Source organism: Monomorium pharaonis, chromosome 6 (genome assembly GCF_013373865.1).
Source record: "Monomorium pharaonis isolate MP-MQ-018 chromosome 6, ASM1337386v2, whole genome shotgun sequence".
NCBI classification, from domain to species: Eukaryota; Metazoa; Arthropoda; class Insecta; order Hymenoptera; family Formicidae; genus Monomorium; species Monomorium pharaonis.
This window is the reverse complement of record NC_050472.1, coordinates 16,605,001-16,611,579: the sequence shown is the minus strand read 5'-3', so window position 1 is coordinate 16,611,579 and position 6,579 is coordinate 16,605,001. Positions and strand designations below refer to the sequence as shown.

Here is a 6,579-nt window from a genome sequence, read left to right as displayed (position 1 = left end):
GCAATTTTGACCTTGGATTCGGATTCAGCGAGTCAAAATACATAAGGATTGACTAGTCTGGCCCGCCGGACCAACATTTAAAAAAAATTTTTTTTGAGGTTAGAAAGTGCGAGCTAACTTTGCAATTCTGATCTAAGATTCGGATTCAGCGGGTCGAAATACATAAGGATTGACTAGTCTAGTCCGCCGGACCAACCACTTTTTTTTTGTGTGCCTGTGTTATTTTCATAAACCATTTAGAAATAATACCAAATTATTATCAACAATATATAGAATGTATTTTTTAAATGTACTGAAAAATATTTATGAACTTAAAACATTTTTTATATTCTTTGATGATAATAATAATACAAATATTTATTTCAAATATTTTTATAAATGTTTATCATAATTTTTTTTGTACTTGACAAACTCGGAACATTTATGACAAATATTTTTCTTATAAATATTTTGTATTATTTGGGAAGTTTATATTTTAATTTTTGTAATCTCGCGATAGTTACCTTAGGTATTGCAATAAATTTACCAAATTGAAGATTGTAGAATCTATATAGTCATGTTATTTTTCTTTTCTTTTAAATTTGTTATAATAAATTCATTAGTCATTTATATTATGTGTAATTAAAATAAAGTTTAAATTTTAAAATTCTTTTATATTATAATATATAATAAACTTCAAAAAAATATTTATTTGTTTCAGTAATATTCTTCTTATTCATATTAGATTTTTTTTGTGAAAGTACCATAATTTTATTAAGTTTGTACTATATTTTTGCATTGTAGAGTTGGCAACGCTGGTCCGGCGGCATCCGTCTCTTGGTTGGGACTGCGTCACCTACCTCGGTGGGTGGCCTAGTTCCGACCTCGGGGCGACGGGCCGCTGGGAGTCCCACACTGCCCGCCCAAACGGATTCCGGACGGGCGTGCGTAAATGCATTTCCCCTACCCTCGCACAAAAAAACAGGTTAGGTTAGGTTAGATTAGATTAACCACCATGCGCAGGGGGTACTAATATAGTACTTGGGGTATGGCGCACCTCCGCACCCGAGCCAACTAAAAGTATGAAAGCGACCTTAGTCGTATATGAAGCGAGTAATTGTAAAGGACCCTGGATGATCGCAACGCGCCCAACCAGGGTTCCTCGATGAAAAAGGGTTCCGCGCTTCTTCAAATATAAGGATAACTCGTATCTATTATAAGTAGTGGGACAAGATTCCCAGCGGACATGTGGGCATACTCTGACAAAATGACTTAATGTCGTACCGGGGTATACCCACATATATGTCAGGTTAGGTTGTGACCGGAGATTTGATACACGGAATTAGAACTCTCGGATAATTGGAAACTCACAAACCTTTTGTCGCTCTTTTAACAGGTCCCCTACACGGTCGCCAGCTTCTTTCACCTTTACTAGAAGCAAGGTTGCCTCGATGACCTTGTGGTGACTGCAACGGTCTCGGGCTCTCGTACGGATTTCCGACGTCTCGGCTGGATACAAACTCGAACGTAATCCAATAGCACTCGTGCTCACGTACACTCGGAATCCGCACTTAATATTTAGAACTTTTCCAGGAACGGCCTCAGGTAAGTATCTAACGAAATCGTGTTAACCCGCGTTCTCAGCCTCGAGAGATATTATTTTCCCTTTTAAGTCCCTTTCTTTTATTTCAGGTTCATCAAGGATCGTCTCCCAGGATCAGGATCGTCGCACAACACTTGGGTAAGTAAACAGTTCTCTTTGGTTTAATTAACAATAAAATATAAAAAATTTATTCAATAATATATGTATCTTCTCCTTATATCACAGACACTTCCCGTCCGCGTCGCTTAATTCACAAACGAGTGAACGAATAAGACTAATGAATAGTCTTCGCAATTTGTCACTCCTACTCGCATTCGGGTGACGATGATTTATTACGCGAAACGATTCTTAAATCACTCGAATCGCGGAACTTCCGCTGGTGGTCACCTACTCGCATTCAGCGACCAACGCCCTAGCGCGCGAAACTCGTCTTCTATTTTACGAGATGTTATCGTGGTAAAAGTTCGGGCGCGAAAGCTCGTCTCCGAACTTCCAAGATGTTAACGCTATAAAAGATCTGGCGCGAAAGCTCGCGAGAGCTCTCGCTGCTTGCTTAAGTACCGGGAGAGTGACGCTACCCCCTCCCGTCGGGATCCGCTAGACCCGCGTGGCGTCGGTGTTACCGGGCGCAAGGCTTGGTTGAAGCCCCCACTCCTTGTGGCTTGCACGGCTGCGCGGCGTCGTTGCGCTGTGGGGCATCGCGTCTGTTGCCCCCTCCATCTTGGCGTATCCCCACCATCGAGTGGAGACTGCACTTGCAAGCGCAGCTATATGCCGATGATCACACTTAAGGTGCAATCCACAATGACTAAGGGATTTTATGTTATTCGTGGCTCACTAAAGCCACGACACTAGGGAATGCATCGAATAAGCGTATGAAACTAAAAAGGTCGCGTTAAGCCTCAAAATAATTAGATTTGTAAGAAAATAAGCATAGCACAAGAGTTGTGCTTCAAACATGTCAAAATGACAATTTCGTAAGATAAAATAATATCAAATAGTACTAATCCCTTAGTGGGTGTCGGTTGTACGTAAAAAAACGCACCAGAGTGCGATTTGATGCATTTACTAATGTTTTCCTAAATTTTTGAATATTGCACTTAAAGTGCAGTTTATACTATAAAGATTGCACTTAAGGTGCAGTTTGGTTAAGATTTAGTAAATGAACTAAAAACTTGTAAAATGTATAAAATGACTTGAATCACACGTAATGTCGCTAAATATAAATAATAGAAGAAATTTGACGTTGAGCCTAAGTGTATTTAGACTAGCTAACTTAAAATTAGAGCACATGCATTGTGCTTCTGGCACCATGCTTGCCAGTACAAAAAGGGGTTAAATGAAACAGTTTTAAATACATGTCGGATAGCAAATGACTATTAGAGGTTAGAAAACTTATAAAATGACATATAAACGTAATACGACTAAATGTGGATCGTTTTATAACATTAATCCGGAAAGCATATTATAATGATTAGAATAGTCAAAAGAAGAAAAATAACTAATGTTAACATGACCATTATAGGTACATAGGCCATGATGTGTAGAACACGTAAAACATGTAAATGCGAATTTGGAATATTATTGGATTAACTTACGTCTAAGATTATAATAGTTAACACACGAATATGTATGTGTTATTGGCACATAAAATAGATAGATAAATGCATAAAATTTAACTTTGGTCGCGCGCGCTGGTTTTCCGCCGCTATTATACTAAATTAAAATTAAACAAACACCCGTCCGGAAATGACAATAAAATAAAATGAACGTTTCGGGGTTTGACCTGGTGTTGGTGTAACCGCGTCCTACGCCTCTTTCCCTTCAGCCTCGGGTCGGGTCGGCTTGCCTGTGGTTGCCCCGTCGTCGGTTGGTACTGGGGTACGCTGCAGGATGACGCTTACTATACTTTTCCCGTCGCTGGTCTTCCTCTCGACTCGTTCGGACACGAACAGCTTGGTTTGGGTCGCCGAAAGGCCAGACGTCGACGCCACTGCCGCCGCCGGGTCGGGGTGCTGGGAGCTTCTGGGAGCCGGTTTCAAGGTTAGGTTAGGTTAGGTTGTAACCGATCATCACCACGTTGTTTAACGTATTCGCTTCGGAAAATCAAGAAACAAACCTTTTGAAGACTCTCGTCCACGTCGTATTGGTCGCCAGCTCCTTTCACCACCCAGAAGCAAGGAATGTCCGTCCGTCGCCTGCTGCGTTGACTGTTGTTCGTTTGCCGTCGGACAGGTGCTATTTGCGCTAACTAGGTTATTCAGCACAAAACCTTCACTAATTGTTAATTTCTTTGCTCTACGCTTTCACGAGCGTATCTCTGTCGCTACAGGATTTGCTAATCTTTATTTTTATTATATTCAGGAAAAGCTGCTCTCGCCGTTGGATCACTGCTGACTCTCCGGATCGCCTCGTCCCTCCAAGGAGATGCTCAGGTACGTTGGTTTACACTCTACGTATGAACAGGATACCCCGGATATTTAATATTCAGGACTTTTATTTTCAGGAATCCCTCGGATTCGTCGTTGGATCACATGCAGGTAAGTAACAGGTAAGTATTCACTACACAGTTTCTTTTGTTTTATATCCACAAAATAAATAATTTATTAAAACGTAACACTTATCCTATTAACAGCACTCCCGTACGCGTCGCCTTATCACATTCGTTTCGTAATTTACTTATGCGCTATCGCGCTATGAACACTTGCCCGAACGCGTCGCTTATTCACAAACGTTTCGTTATGAGCGCGTTTTATTCGTTCGGCGCTAAGATTCGTATATGCTACCTTTCCGTTGCTTACTCGCATTCAGCGAACGGTTGTGACTTTATTGTTAACGCGGTTGCGCTTCCGCGGAACTTGTTCGATTGCAAACGCTAATCTATCCTTATCGCGAGTTAAAACCACGCGGAGGTCTTACCCGTCACGAATTCGGGCTTGAACAAGCTAATGGGGCGCCGCTGCGTCCCAATTTATACTGGCGTGCCCCTCCAGTCACGCTCGACCAATCAGCGCTCGGATATCCCTCGGCTCGACATGTCGGCCAATGGCGCGCTGTGGTGTGTAGCTGATTGTAATGCGTCCCCTCCAGGTCGTCTCAGCCAATCCTGGCACGAGTGGCAGTGCCGCTGCTCGAGCTCCCCACTCCTCACTCGCGGACCAATGGGATCATTCGAATTCTGGCTGTGGCGCTGGCCACAGCTGCTGTCATATGCAGGTGCACTTTTTGGTGCCACCGCCTGCACTTTTATTATTTTTACGCAAGAGCTGTTTTAACACTTAAAACTAACTTATATGCTATGATTACGCTAGGTTATACTAAAAGACATGCAAAAGATAAGAAAATATAAACGTAATATTCAAATAAAATTTATCACGATAAATAACAAAAATTAATATTTCTGCAATTCTTTCTGCAGTTCATGCGTCTACTTGTAACTAATAACAAAAGAATAAATCAAACGCGAGCACTCGTGGTTCGATTTACGCAATGAATGAAATTAAACATGTGTTTGTAAGTTGCGCTGACTTACAGACTTTATGCGCATTATGATGGCTATGTATATCGCCTAAGTTTATTGTCTAGTGACTTTTCTTATCAGATCTTATATCTAAAGACAAAATGACTCGTCGCGATCCTATTGCTACATCGCGATCTCTATTGCACAATAAGATATTCTCTACGCTTACAAATTCGTACGCAATTCGCGTAACGTTAACGAAAACTCTAAAATAATATTTTAAAAGAAAAATTGTAAACGAACATTATAAAACAAAATTCAAGCAAGGTAATAATCTTAAAGGCTAATTAATATTAAACTATCATGAAATAAAATAAAAGGAAAATAAAACTGTGAGAACAAATAATCTCTTAGCTTAAGTTGCTTGTTCCCATTCGTCTGATCTCTCAGCGTAAGGTTTCTCCCCTTGCATCCTCTGGAGTCTAACGCTGGTTGCTCGGAGGCCGCTCCACTCCTTTCCCGGTGTCACTGGGAAAGGAGTGGAGCGGCCTCCGAGCAACCAGCGTTAGACTCCAGAGGATGCAAGGGGAGAAACCTTACGCTGAGAGATCAGACGAATGGGAACAAGCAACTTAAGCTAAGAGATTATTTGTTCTCACAGTTTTATTTTCCTTTTATTTTATTTCATGATAGTTTAATATTAATTAGCCTTTAAGATTATTACCTTGCTTGAATTTTGTTTTATAATGTTCGTTTACAATTTTTCTTTTAAAATATTATTTTAGAGTTTTCGTTAACGTTACGCGAATTGCGTACGAATTTGTAAGCGTAGAGAATATCTTATTGTGCAATAGAGATCGCGATGTAGCAATAGGATCGCGACGAGTCATTTTGTCTTTAGATATAAGATCTGATAAGAAAAGTCACTAGACAATAAACTTAGGCGATATACATAGCCATCATAATGCGCATAAAGTCTGTAAGTCAGCGCAACTTACAAACACATGTTTAATTTCATTCATTGCGTAAATCGAGCCACGAGTGCTCGTGTTTGATTTATTCTTTTGTTATTAGTTACAAGTAGACGCATGAACTGCAGAAAGAATTGCAGAAATATTAATTTTTGTTATTTATCGTGATAAATTTTATTTGAATATTACGTTTATATTTTCTTATCTTTTGCATGTCTTTTAGTATAACCTAGCGTAATCATAGCATATAAGTTAGTTTTAAGTGTTAAAACAGCTCTTGCGTAAAAATAATAAAAGTGCAGGCGGTGGCACCAAAAAGTGCACCTGCATATGACAGCAGCTGTGGCCAGCGCCACAGCCAGAATTCGAATGATCCCATTGGTCCGCGAGTGAGGAGTGGGGAGCTCGAGCAGCGGCACTGGGAACGCGGGAACTACACTCGCGATCTGCGCTTCGCCTACTGTTGTTGTCGGCGTCGGCTCGACTTGGACGTCCCCTCTAGGCGGTTTCAAGGTTAGGTTAGGTTAGATTAGGTTAAGTTAGGTTAGGATCTAGGCCTGCAGCGG

General features: G+C 40.8%; 1 long non-coding RNA gene across 1 annotated transcript; it reads right to left on the bottom strand.

Annotated features, from left to right (window-relative positions):
- Positions 1 to 1,665: 1,665 nt before the first annotated feature.
- Positions 1,666 to 6,579, bottom strand: LOC118646345. The gene is made up of 3 exons (XR_004963919.1): positions 6,499 to 6,579; positions 3,702 to 4,718; positions 1,666 to 3,607 (listed from the first exon to the last, which is right to left on the bottom strand). It is a non-coding gene; the product is annotated as an uncharacterized LOC118646345 (long non-coding RNA).